We start from the raw sequence: 14,191 nt of genomic DNA on the forward strand, positions 1-14,191 counted from the left end.
CCATCAGCAAGTGTGCTTATAGTGTGAGGTTCTTTACTGTCAATCATTCCAATCAATTTAGTGGACCTCTCTCAAATAGCTTTTCCAGAGAGGCAAACTGATTGTACCTACAGAGATGGTGACCTAGAAAAAAGGGGTCAGTTTCATTTTTGAGCTGTATAAAAGTGTTATTGTGTGTGTGTGTGTGTGTGTGTGTGTGTGTGTGTGTGTGTGTGTGTGTGTGTGTGTGTGTGTGCGTGTGCGTGTGCGTGTGCGTGTGCGTGTGCGTGTGCGTGTGCGTGTGCGTGTACGTGTGTGTGTGTGTACGTGCGTGCACGTGCGTGCGCGTGTGCGCATGCACGACAGTCTTGTTTAGGGTTTGTGTCACATCTGCACACAGTCTTGCTGGCCCTCATCAGAGCAATGGATCGAGAGCCACCCAACAATAACAAATAAAGGGAACTACACTCTCCTCCAATGACATATCTCCAGAGGGAGAGAAAGAAGAAAACAACACTTCAGTGACGGCTGTTTGGTGTAGAAACAAAAACCCACGCACATCAAAAAGATGTGGATGCTCCGCTTACGTGCTGCATATGTGGGGAGAGTAGATAATGGGATTTGGCGTGACCTTCTATTCCTCCCCAAACCAAAAATACACGAACATATTTGATGGGATAAACAGTTCTGCCAGTCACTCCTGGTGGAGCAGGGTGTATGACAGAGTCAGAGTGAATTACTGCTAAAACCTTCGCACAGCATGGTGTATTGATTTTATGACAGGGTTGGAGGTATAGTGGCACCTTTGAGTGTGACGTGACACTGTGCGTGCTAATAAGGGTGCCAAAAAAAAAAGGTCTGGGCGCCTCCCTCGCCGCTGACATGAGCCGCAAAAAGTTAAAGCTATAACTGGGTTATGTTTGATTTATTTTACGGCATGCCATTTATACCACAATCAGGAGCCTTCTTAGCATTCCAGTGCTGCACAGAAAGGAACAAGGATGTAAATTGTAGCCCTGACAGGAGACTGATGGCAGTAAATACAATTTGGAGGCCAAGTTGTGAGTAATTATCAAATTACGGATATATCAAATATTACAAATGGTCTAGATAGGTGACGACTACATGGACTTCTTGGGGGGAGGGGTTGCAATATGACATTCATATTACACATGTGTGTGGTGAAATTACTGCCTGACCCAGTGCATTCTGTAGGGTAGATTATGTCTGGTGAAATTAAATTAAGTAATGGGTTTGAATACTCCATTGGATCTGTGTTTTCAGCAGGTATTCAGTCATCTGTAGTCTGTTTTCTGTTTATGCCTGACGCAGATTTGATCTATATGGAGGAATATGTCATGTTTGCACTGCATGGATGTCTGCCACGTCATTAAGGAACCCCTGCAGAGACGAATGTTCTAGGCCCACAGGGTAATGCAGTGACTGTGTTGTGTGACTTAATTTATCTGGACATTTAAAGTGTACTTCTTCTGCTCTATATTTATCCATTACCGTAATGAGGTTGCCAGGAAATGCACAAGATACAGTAGGCCTATTTCTCCTTGAACCTTCTCTCAACTGTCTTGCTCATTTAATCAGTTCCATCAATCCATTGATTGGTCCAACGATCAATCAAATAATCAGCCATTAAATCTGTCCGCCTGTCTTTCTGTCTATCGATCTATTTTTCTAGATCTAAAAAACTATTCCGCCTGGGTTTTGAAAAATTGAAAAAAATCCACCAGACCATAATGCAGTGTGTGTGTCATTCAACCACACCCGGTGTGGTACAGTAGATATGTGCAGCAGACAAAGGTACTGTATCAGGCTGCCATAGTTTAATGGCACCATAGTGAGTAGGCCCAAAGCCCAGTTTCCCAGAGAATTGATTATAGCTTGTCAGCGGCACTGGCAGCCTCTTTATTTATCATGAGGCCATATTCCCGTGGTCCTGGCAGTGCTGTGGCAGGTGTGAAGGTCAACAAGAGAGGCGTATTTTAATCAAAGATTGGAGGAGCTAAAAATAAAAAAGCCCCCCCCCCCAGAGGGAAACGTGAAAAGGCTCGATGTTGTAGCCATTTAGATGGTGGTTGTTGTTATGCATAGGTGTCAGTCGGATAAGCTCCCCCTAGAGAATGCTTTCCATCTAGGACTGAGTGCTGCAATGCACATGAAGTCAAACTTAGGTCCAAGACTGACAATACAAATTAGATGGTGTCCTTTACAAATATATTCTTCCCTGAAATGAAACCTTACCCAGCTATTAATTTGATGGGGTTTGTGTCAGGGCTAGAATGACTCATCTAGCATCGTGCGTGTCCATGTCCATGTTATACGTGTGTGTGTGTGTGTGTGTGTGTGTGTGTGTGTGTGTGTGTGTGTGTGTGTGTGTGTGTGTGTGGTGTGTGTGTGTGTGTGTGTGTGTGTGTGTGTGTGTGTGTGTGTGTGTGTGTGTGTGTGTGTGTGTGTGTGTGTGTGTGTGTGTGTGTGTGTGTGTGTGTGTGTGCGCGCGCGCGTGCGTGCGTGCGTGTACGAGTGATTGAGTGGGCAAGGGAATTAGTGAAAAGCTCAAACGAAGAGACAGAAGACAAGTTAATGACTACAGATTGGGTGGAGGAGGTCTCAGGGTTCGATAAGCCCCCTGTCATGTTTGCTTGCCTCCCAAGGAACCAGGAAACATTGCTGATTGTTCCTGACAGAAAAGGCATTGTCTCATGTTACAGTTACCCCACAAATGAATGATGAATGTGTGTATCTGTGTGGGATTCAATGCACAGCGTGGTGTAAGTGTGTATGTTTATGTACTGTGTGTGTGTGTGTGTGTGTGTGTGTGTGTGTGTGTGTGTGTGTGTGTGTGTGTGTGTGTGTGTGTGTGTGTGTGTGTGTGTGTGTGTGTGTGTGTGTGTGTGTGTGTGTGTGTGTGTGCATTAGTTTGCGTCATGTGTGTTATGTATACCTGTGGGTGTGTCTGTGTGTGCATGTGTCTTTTTGCATGCATGAATATGTACCTGTGTGTGTGTATACATGCACAACGTACATGAGCAGATGGCTCCAACCTAATGAATAAAGTGATAAATGAACTAAATTTGATTCTTCGTACATGTGACACAAACACGAGGTGTGTTCTTTACTGTCAACAAAGGTTTGGACTGACCTTCATAATATGAAGGTTGGTCACTCAGGAAAATACATATTTTGCATTATTATTATGTCATATTTTCTTGAGCGAGTGAAAATGTTGCCAGCTTAAAGGACGACTTCACCCATTTTCAACCTATCTTCATATAATTGGTCCTCACTTATGTTAATTATAATATGGTACCATTTTTGTTTACTTGGTCTGTGTCTCAGAGGATTGCTATGTGGACATTTCAGTAACCCGCCTACCAGCGACATCATCAATGGGGAATCCAAGCTAATAGAAACTGCAGGCTTTCTCTACCTGGAAAGTTAGCATGCAATAATGGAAGCCATTGTTCTCGTGTTAATACAAATCTAAATAAAATAAACTTAAATCTGCCTAATGATGATGTCACTGGTAGGCGCCGCGGGTTTCTGAACTGTCCACAGCCCTCCTATAAGACACAGACAGAGTAGAAATAAATTACCATTTTATCATGAGCATTAGTGAGGACCAATTATATGAAGATTGAAAGGTTGAAAATGGGAGAAGTCGTCCTTTTACCTTCTAATACATACAGCTACTGTATTCAATCTGAAGCCTTAAGCTGTGAGTACAGTTGGATATGTGTGGTCCTAAATTCAAGGTCCAATGCCAAGAATGTGTCCCCACATTTTATCAGCATACTTTGAAGTTGTATTTTATTTTATTTTCCAAAGCTAAAGGGAAAATTGAAAGTATTTAGTGTGAAGAGATTTAAAAAAAAGCTCCTTTCCTTTCAATTGATAACACCGCAAGATTACATTGAGCTCGTGGGGCTTCGGGTGATTTAGTGATTACATTATTACAACAACACTATTATTGTAAATTAGGTCACTAACAGCAAGAGATAATTTATCAAGCTCTCTTGTGCCCCCTACTGTTTGATAATGCTCCAAACAAGATGGTTGGTAAGAGGTAATCCTGCTGCATGACTTTGAACCCATGCACTAAATCTCGCCAAAAATGTCTTTCTAGTGTTGAGAATATTCAAAAATGTGGCCATAAAATGACCTTATTTCTTCCCTCGTCGGCTTTACCAGACCATCTGATCCTATCACAATGAGACTTTGCTAGTTTGGGATGGCTCAAGGTAGAAGACAGGGTTAAGCAAATAAAAATGTTTGGTATTCAAAATAATCAAAGGGACAGTGCCCTCTATACCCGCATATCTGACTAACTACTTCTCCAAAGTGAGTGACCCCCACAGCCACAACACTAGAGGAACGACCAGGATCTGGTACCACAGACATTTTTAACAAACATGGGAAAATTATCATTCTACTACTCTGCCACCAAAATGTGGAATGCCCCTGACACCATCCAAAAGATGTGAATCACTGGTTTCTTTCAAAATTGGCCTGAAAAAACATCTAGGAGAACACAAGGATAGGCAATTGGAAATTCCCATCGAATGGAGGTGTCACTCACTGCCACTGTTTTTCGTTTTTCTCCTTTGTAGTATTTTGTATTTGTTGATGTATTATTGTCTACATTTTTTATGCTATGTTGATGAATTGAATACATAGGACCACAATGGAAACAAGTCCCCAGGACTTTTTTGTGTTATCCTTTTAGCTTTAATGTCTGACTGTACCACATGCTGTTTACATTTCTGACATTTCCACTAATAAAGTATTCAATCAACAAATTTACAAATGTTTCACTTGAAATCTTGGAAAAAACATTCAGAGTAATTGTCATAAATGGCTGCACATCCCAAATGGCTGACAGACTGCTTACGGAACACAATCATTTATTCATAGCCCGCAATTCACAAGAGACAGATAATTTAAGACGGTCATTCAGGTCTTGATCAGAGCTAGGCTTCACTTGCCAAAACAAGTCAGCATCTTATGAGTGTAGCCTACCATGAATAATTTATTGTGCAAAATTGTGTGTGTCATGTATGGAATGTGCTATGCATCATTTTGAATATTTCTTAAAACATATGGTGTTCCTTTATCGTCTCAGTAGCGAGGATCACAGCGTGACTAACTGGCTCATCCATTCACTGATTACACCCAAATTTCACATGACATTTTTATTTTGTTATCCGATAGATTCAAAGAGCCTCCTTGTGACAGTCGCAAACAAGTCCCCAGGACTTTTTTTTTAGTCTTTTAGCCTTATTGTCTGACTGTACCTCGTGCTGTTAACATTTCTGACTGATAAAGTATTCAAATCAGTCAACAACAAAAAAGCGGATACACTTTTCAGTCACATGCAAAAGTTACCAGCATTTGGCTAATCCCCACTGGAAAATTATGTAAAATCAATTTTACCTAACACTCAGGATTTGACTGTGTAGGCTATATATTGTATGACTATAACTATCCTATGATGTTCAGAGCCAAGGCTCTGTTGCATTATACATGCCCTCCTTAGGCAAAGTGCCCTCTCATCCCCTCTGTTCTCCCGCACCAGTGACTGTCCCTCCAATTCGTACTTCCATCCCTCAAACTGCTGACATTCTCAGATGACGTGACCACAGCTGACCCTGGCTATATCCAACAACAAGTCCATCAGCCCGAGAGAGAGAACTAAGCAATCTGAAAGTTGAAGAACTCAAAGGGCGTTGACCTATTGTATTTAGCAGACACTATTCATTCAGATAGGCTACTTACAATGAATGTAATACTTTAAAAAACCTTCACTTCCCGGCACACCAATATTCAAGCAATGTTATGTCAGTGCAAGTATCAGAGAGGCATAGCACTCAATTCAATGACAGGACTAAACCATGAACAAACCCAACCATGCCTTCCACACAGCTTTTGAGCCAATGTCCTCAGGTCAGTGTCATGGATGTAGGTCGGTCTGGCCATAGCATCAACAGGCCAGCTGTTGACACATTGTGCCCACGAGGCCCTCTCAACAGATCCCTCTCCTCTGTTGTTGTTGTTTGTATGCCCGGCAACCAGCTGACTCCTGTGGGCAAATACGGTTTATTATGTATCTGCCAATGACAGCCGTGGTCTGAGGCATTATATTTTTGGGTTGTCCACCCATCCGTGGCAATAACTCAATAATTCATACATTAATTATGACATAATTTCACACAAATGTATAATAGCGTAATAAAAAAAGATTTTGGGGGTCAACACTGACAGACACTAATGTATATTGCAAATTGGAAACATACAACCGCTGGTGTTGAATTTAATTGATGTTATGCTAAAGGTTACAAAAAATGATCTTTTCAAGAAGTTGATCCTTTGATGCACTGAAAACATCATACTTCAAACATACCCTGCTTTCATCAGTTTTCATTGATGCACTATTCCTTTTTCTGTGATGAGTTGTCAGAACAGCTGCCTTGTAAAATAAATCAATAAATCAATGATCGTGTCAAGCCTTTAGTTGTTTTTCTCACAAGATTTATGTTTGGTTAAAAGTGTGTGTGTGTGTGTGTGTGTGTGTGTGTGTGTGTGTGTGTGTGTGTGTGTGTGTGTGTGTGTGTGTGTGTGTGTGTGGGTGCGTGCGTGCGTGCGTGTGCGTGTGCGTGTGCGTGTGCGTGTGCGTGTGAGCGTGTGAGTGTGCGAGCGTGTGTGGTCTTAAGTTCTATGGAAATATGTTCTTGTATTCCTGTGTTTCGATGTTCTTCATAGCGATGTACTATATGGAAAAAGGCAGACTTCAAAATCTAGGTTTCCAAGCTGCCTTGCTCGTAAGATATCCATCTTACAAATTACAAATTGGAACGAATGATCGCTCGACAAGACAAGATGAGATCAAAAGTTTATTGATCCCAGAGGGGAAATTGGGTCATTTCGACAGTCAGGTGGAAGATATATTGATGATAGAGCGATAATAGAAAGAAGGTGGGGAAAACTTCAAATGTAAAAGTGTGCATTAGTGTGCACAATGTGGCACAATACTATTACATGTATTCACTTTTACAAAGCTTTTGCAAATATACGTATTCCAAAATGCAACAAAGATGTGTACAGAATAGCTATTTCTGCCTAATGAGCTAAGCTATATGTATATGACTGTACATTCAGCACATTCTGGTCAGTTTGTGGTCATTCTGTGTAGGGTGTACAGATACATAATTCTATTCTATGATGCGTCCTGAGATATAACTGCAGTACACTTTGTCTGGCTTTATGTCCTTTTGGAATATTTAGTTTTTTCTTATTTTTCTCATTTCTATTTTCTTATGTTATGTATTTTATGTGTGGGTGGCAAATCCCCTTAGATCAGGGGTCTGGGGTTCAGACCAAGGACCCCTTAAGCTGAGAGAGAGATGAAGCAGGGACCCTCAGTATGTATTGTATACAATTTTGTTGCAGATTAAACCTTTTCATAGCTTCATAGAGTTGTTTAACAGCAGTATCATCAGTGCTGTGTAAATTAATGTATTTTCTTAGTTTGTTTTACTCATCATCTTTTCTATTAATATGTTGGATTCATGTTCATGTGTATTTCAATACCTTTGGCTCTGTTCTTGGTCTGCTCTTTTCCCCCCTCTACATCAAATTCGCCGAAAATAGCTTGTTGTGAGCTTGTAGATATCCTATTTTCAAATGGGTTTTCAAATGTTTCCCCAAAAATAGGGATGCTAGGGTTCAATTGGTTAAAGTAATAAAAAAGAAAAGAAAAGGTTCCTAATATTACACAAGATTTGGCGGCCTCCCTGTAGTAACTCTGAAGACTCCCTATAGAGGTCCGGAACCCCTATTGAAGGCCCATACCTTATGGGGAATTAATACAGTTTATGTTATGGTACAGTCTTGGTGGGTTTCTGATTAGAAAGAGTCATGACTACGACTTTCTATTGGAACATTCTTTTATTAGTATAGATCACCAAACCAACCAACAACCAACCAACCAACTAACTAACTCATGAACACTGAAGACACAGAGGGTGTTCCCTGTAACCACCACTATTGGTCATAGTGTTCTTCAGAAACAATAGATAAATATAGTTGCAAGCAGCGATAAGCGGGGCCAGGGAATGCAGAAAGAAAACAGAAAGAAGCAATGATAAGTAATATGCACAATAAGCCATAGAAACATAGAAGAATGAACTTGAGAGAATGAAGACCATGCAATTAACAAATGAGCATTTTAAACCCTCACTAACCCTAACCTCAGTAAAACAACGCCTAAGCCTATCCTCAAGAAACACTATGAATGTCAAATCATGATCACCTCAATAGATTGTCGCGGACAGGGGTCGGACCAGCGATCTACGGACTCTGAGGTTGCCTCTCTTCTCATTGAGCTAGATATATGGCCTCCCTGGTAGTGTCTGTTGATAATTATAAGTATTTCCGTCCATTATGAACCAAGCCTCTGTGTCCCCGAACAACTCTAGATCACTGGTTCACAAACCATTTACCAATAAAGGCATTTTTGTGTCTCCTCGGAACGAAAACTAGTGAAAGTAGCCGATCTACAAGCTCACAAAACGTTGCTATCTGAAAAGTTGTGAGATTGTAGATCGGAGAGAGAGAGAGAGACATGGAAACGGAATAGATTGAAGAGATAAGGATAATTCCTTTAACAGGTCCGTTCATGAAAGTCCTTGCGGTCTTGTTTCCAATGAGGGCCTGTGAGCAATTAGGGGTTAAGAGTCTTGCTCAGGGACAAATTTCATTTGCTGGCCTGGCCTGGAATCGTACCTGAGGCAACTAGGCCTCTGGCTCCCTAGGCTGGCTCACTAACCACTCAGCTATGGCCACCCCTCAAGAGAGAGAGAGAGAAAGAGAGAGAGAGAGACATGGAAACAGAATAGATTGAAGAGAGAGAGAGAGAGAGAGAGACAGACATGGAAACAGAATAGATTGTAGAGAGAGAGAGACATGGAAACATAATAGATTGAAGAGAGAGAGAGAGAGAGAGAGATGGAAGCAGAATGAATTGATTGGACATCTCAACCTATTGCCATTAACAGGAATCGAACCTTAACCTTCGGATTGACAGGCTGCAACACTACCTATAGTGCTATAGCTTTGTCCAGGCTAAGGTTGTCTGTTGAAGATAAAAGTGAACCAGTGAAAGCAGCCGATCTACAAGCTCAGAAACACGTTGCTATCTGAAAAGTTTTGAGATTGTAGATCGGCTATTTTCAGAATGAAGTATGTCATACATTGCAAAAACATACCTTCTCAGATAAGCATTTCATGTTATCTTTATCAATTGCATATGTATTCATTAATACAGTCTTGTTGTTTGCAATGCACTTTAAATGAAGTCTCCACCAAGTGAGGATTGAACCGGCAACCTTGATGTTGTGAAACATTCACTTAAGCGGGAAGCCATTGGACCAACAGACCTGATCCAGTGAAAACGGAGGTCAAACCAGATGATACTATTTTACGCAAATAACAGAAAAATCCTGGGTTTAAGTGTTTTTCAAACTGCTCAAAATTGCGGACAATGTAAGGGCGGAGAGAGAGACATGGAAACGGAATAGATTGAAGAGAGAGAGACATGGAAACATAATAGATAGAAGAGAGAGAAAGATGGAAGCAGAATGGATTGATTGGACGTCTCAACCTATTGCCATTAACAGGAATCGAACTCTCAACCTTCGGAATGACAGGCTGCAACACTACCTATAGTGCTATTGCTTTATCTAGGCTGAGGTTGTCTGTTGAAGATAACATTGAACCAGTGAAAGCAGCCGATCTACAAGCTCAGAAACACGTTGCTATCTGAAAAGTTTTGAGATTGTAGATCGGCTATTTTCAGAATGACGTATGTCATACATTGAAAAGACATACTCTCAAATAAGCATTTCAGGTTATCTTTAACAATTGCACTTGCATTAATTGACACAATCATGTTGTGTGCAATGCAACTTAAATGAAGTCTGCATCAAGTGAGGCTTGAACTGGCAACCTTGAGGTTCTAAGGCACACACTTAAGCGAAAAGCCATTGGACCAACAGACCTGACCTGGTGAATGAGAGAGAGAGAGAGAGAGAGAGAGAGAGAGGAGAGAGAGAGAGAGAGAGAGAGAGAGAGAGAGAGAGAGAGAGAGAGAGAGAGAGAGAGAGAGAGAGAGAGAGAGAGAGAGAGAGAGAGAGAGAGAGAGAGAGAGAGAGAGAGAGAGAGAGAGAGAGAGAAGAGAGAGAGAGAGAGAGAGAGAGAGAGAGAAGAGAAGAGAAGAGAAGAGAAGAGAAGAGAAGAGAGAGGAGTGAGTGAGGGCAGGTGTGATTATGGATTGAGAGGGAATGACAGCAGGTGAGGTGGGTAGATCCAATCCATGGGAATAGGCCAGGTGGACTGTTGCTGTTGCTCACTTTCTACAAGAACATAATTATGTCTGAAAATTGACAAACAAATATTGTTAAGCATTTCATGTTATTTTTAACAATTGCACATGTATTCACTGATACAGTCATGTTATGTGCAATGCAACTTTAATGAAGCCTGCATCAAGTGAGGCTTGAACTGGCAACCTTGGTGTTGTGAGGCATTCGCTTAAGGGAGAAGGCATTGGACCAACAGACAGAAACTGTGAAAAAAGAGATCACACAGATGATACAGTTTCACGCAAATAGCTGGAAAATCCTGGGTTTAAGTGTTTTTCAAACTGCTCCAAATTGCGGACAATCTAAGGGCGGAGCTTACTGGTCAACGTGATAGATGTGTTCCTCATGAGTCAAGGCACATGTGTAAGCAGGTTTAATGGCTGTCGGCCAAACGAGGCATGACTTTTGCCTGTTTAAAGTTTGCATTTTCAAAAAATCGCTATAGCACCCCCCTTTGACCAATTGGAGTAAGATTGGTTTCAGTGATATTTGGAATGACCCTCAACATTACTGCAAAGTTTCAAAGAAATGTGAGTCTGCATGTATGTGTTAGGGGCAGATGAATAATTGTCATAAAACTGCAATATTCATTGGCTCATTAAAGCTTCATTTTTTCACTTATGGAAAATCTTTTGCACATGTTTGTCGGCATAGGTCCAAAGTTCATGTGTAAAACGTTTCGTGCAGATTACTCAAAAATCCCAGGAGGAGATAGGTTTTAACTGTTTTTCATATAATTCAAAATGGTGGGAGATCTAAAGGTCAGAGGTCAAAAGTCAGAGTGTGAAAGTTGTTGATCATGAGTAGACGCATATGTATATTGAAGTTTCATGGCTGTAGGTCAAACAGGGCATGAGTTGTACCTGTTCAAAGTTGGCATTTTGCTATAGCGCCACCTTTTGACGAAAGATTGTGAGAATTATTTCTTGATAGTTTTTCATGACCATCTACCATATGGCCAAGTTTCGTAAAAAGCGACAGCACGGTTCAGTCAGAACTGCGAAAAGTGGCAGAAGAAAAAAGAGGGGAAGGTCCAGAGCTGAGCTCTGGCCCGTAAATATTAAAAGAACATAAACCACTCAGATGCTTGCTAGAAAGTCTCCTCAGCCACTAACCCCCGGGACACTAGTATGTTTTGTTATCTTAGAAGTTGACATAGTTGCTTTATTTAATCATGGATAGGCTACGATGATAATTGTGTTAAATGATAAGTGCACAATGATGAGCAGAACTTCTTAAAGGAGCACTTCATATAATCTGTCCTCGCTGATGCTCATTATAAAATGGCACAATATCCATCTACTCACTGTGTCTCATTGGTGGCCTATGTTCAGTTCATAATCCTGCCTACTAGTGACAACACCCACGCACGCACGCACACACGCACGCACGCAGACAGACAGACACAGACACACGCAAACACATTAACCTGAAACATGGTTTTCAATGACATTCCCGTTCTGAGATGCATATTTTGTAAGAAATGTCATATACAAATAAAGTTTTGTATTATTATTGTTGCTCTTGATGTTGTTGTTGTTATCGTTATTATTATTATTATTGCTGTTGTTATTGTTGTCCCTTTGCTAATATGTATAGTTGTGAAAGATGTGAAAATGGTGGCATGGGAAATCTTCTTTTGCCAATATTGTCTATAACATGAGAATGTGTTCAATCAGTGAAATAGAGTGGAAATCGAATTGAGCAAAATGTGTAGTGTCACAAGAAGGGAAGTCACTTTTTTTATTCATATTTACTGTGCAATAACCAATCTGTTTTCATATCCACCTACGGCTGTTTTATTTTGTTTCTGTTTTGTCTTGTTTTTTTTATCTGAATATTGATGTGAAAATGAAAATGAAATTGTACTGTGATGTATCTTGACGACACTGTAAATGAGGGCAACCTCAATGTCTTTCGAGAATAAATAAAGGTTTGAAATGAAATGAAATGAAATGACGCTATGTCAAGTTTACCTGGGGTGGGAGGTAGCACGTGTACCCCAATGGAAATATGTTCTGTGGCACCTGGCCGTGGAGAATAAGAGGCAGACAGAGTGTTAAGCTGCAAAATAACAGGGTTTTTATCAAACAAGGTGTGGGGGAGAGGCCTTGGGGCCGGGGGTGGCGGAGGTTGCAAGGCCTGGGCTTGCTGAGCTACTGCCAGTGTCTCTAGGCTGTGGAGTGTGAATTGACCTGGGGGAAACACAGAAGACAGGGGTGAGCAAATGCGGGCAGCAAGGGAATGGCTGACAGGCTTACAAGTCAGTTTGTCCGTGTTCCAATTGGCCGTTTTTCCTACTGCCGCAGTGGGGGGGGGGGGTACTTTGTCAGACAGACAGATCTCTTTTCCAACAATCTTCAATGTCACAGTTCTCCTCTTATACTCTCTTTCCTCCTCTCAGAGGGGTGGTTTGTTCTCCTACCTTCCACTCTGGTGAGGCAGACAGAGTAATCAACCTCAAATAGGCCTCATAATTGCTGACCCTGCTCACCTGTTCTCTAGGTCTGTCTCTGGCACCTGAATTTCCCCTGCTGTATCAATAAAGGTATCTATCTTTCTATCTAGGTCTGCCAGAGCAGGGTGGGGACATATCGGCCCTCCCACCCCATACCTAGCTGTCTTCTCTGTTGCCCTGGGCTCTGCCCAGTGATCTGAATGGCACAGTTCCAATATACAGTAAGTTATTCACAGAAAATATAAGCCAAGCATGTGGAGTTTCAGGTCACCAAAAATATGGAGTTGTATAAAATGTGTTTAAAATGGGTCATTCTGACCCGAACAGAACACAATGGGTAATATTCTGAATCAATCATAACACAAATTAAATTCTAACATTACAACAGTGACAGGTTTATGATTTTATTCATTTTTTAATTAAGTGTTATAATATTTTTGTAAAAGATAGGGTGGACATTGGACGATTGGTTTAGAGAGAACCGCAACACAACGGATTAAAAGTGAGGAAAAAATATATATACTACACGTATATCTTCCCAGGGCACGCAATGGACAGGGGAGAGACACACTTTGTGTGTTGTCTTATTGTCATTTTATTAACCACATAAACCCTGGAGTCCCTATTCTGGGGAGAAAGGGTGTAAAAAGGAGTGGGCAAAAAAAAGGAGGGGGCAAAAAAGGAAAGTATAGACCTCTGGGGGACCCTGGTCAACGAAGAAGTATATAGGGCTTATGTGATTAAGTTGTTATTTGCTAAGGGAATGTGTTGGGGGGAATGAACCGCCGGTATGTGTTATTATGTTGCTTTATGTTCTATCATTTGATTGACATGTGATTTAATGGTAACCACAGGGAGCACCCCCTCCTCTCTGCACGCTTCACAGTTGGTAAGTGAATTGAATAAAGCAATAAAGAGGAATGGTGCATGCTGGCACCACTAGAGGCCGCATTCCGCAGGACGAGAGAAGGGACAGACCCACAGCACCTGAGCTCATTCACCTACGCAGCATACACCAAGAGCAGGACAGCATGAAGTCATCAAATAGGTCAAGAGCTTGGTTGAAGCCGAAATGGTCTGCAATGCATTATCCTCACTGAATAAAGCATACTATTCTCGGTGGGCCATCTTTGCTGTCCTCGACGGCCTGCATGGGGGTGAGAGGGACAGCCAGAAACCACAGGTCCTGGTGCCCCATGGACTCTGTATCATAGTGCTCCAGCCGGTCCATGGCTCGGCCAGGAATGGGGGTGGGCCACTTCGGAGCCTCCAACGGTCTGCGACGACTTTGATAATACTGGACAAACTGCCGACAAGTTATGTA

This window comes from Gymnoscopelus braueri (genome assembly GCF_963280865.1).
Source record: "Gymnoscopelus braueri genome assembly, chromosome: 17".
Lineage (NCBI taxonomy): Eukaryota > Metazoa > Chordata > Actinopteri > Myctophiformes > Myctophidae > Gymnoscopelus > Gymnoscopelus braueri.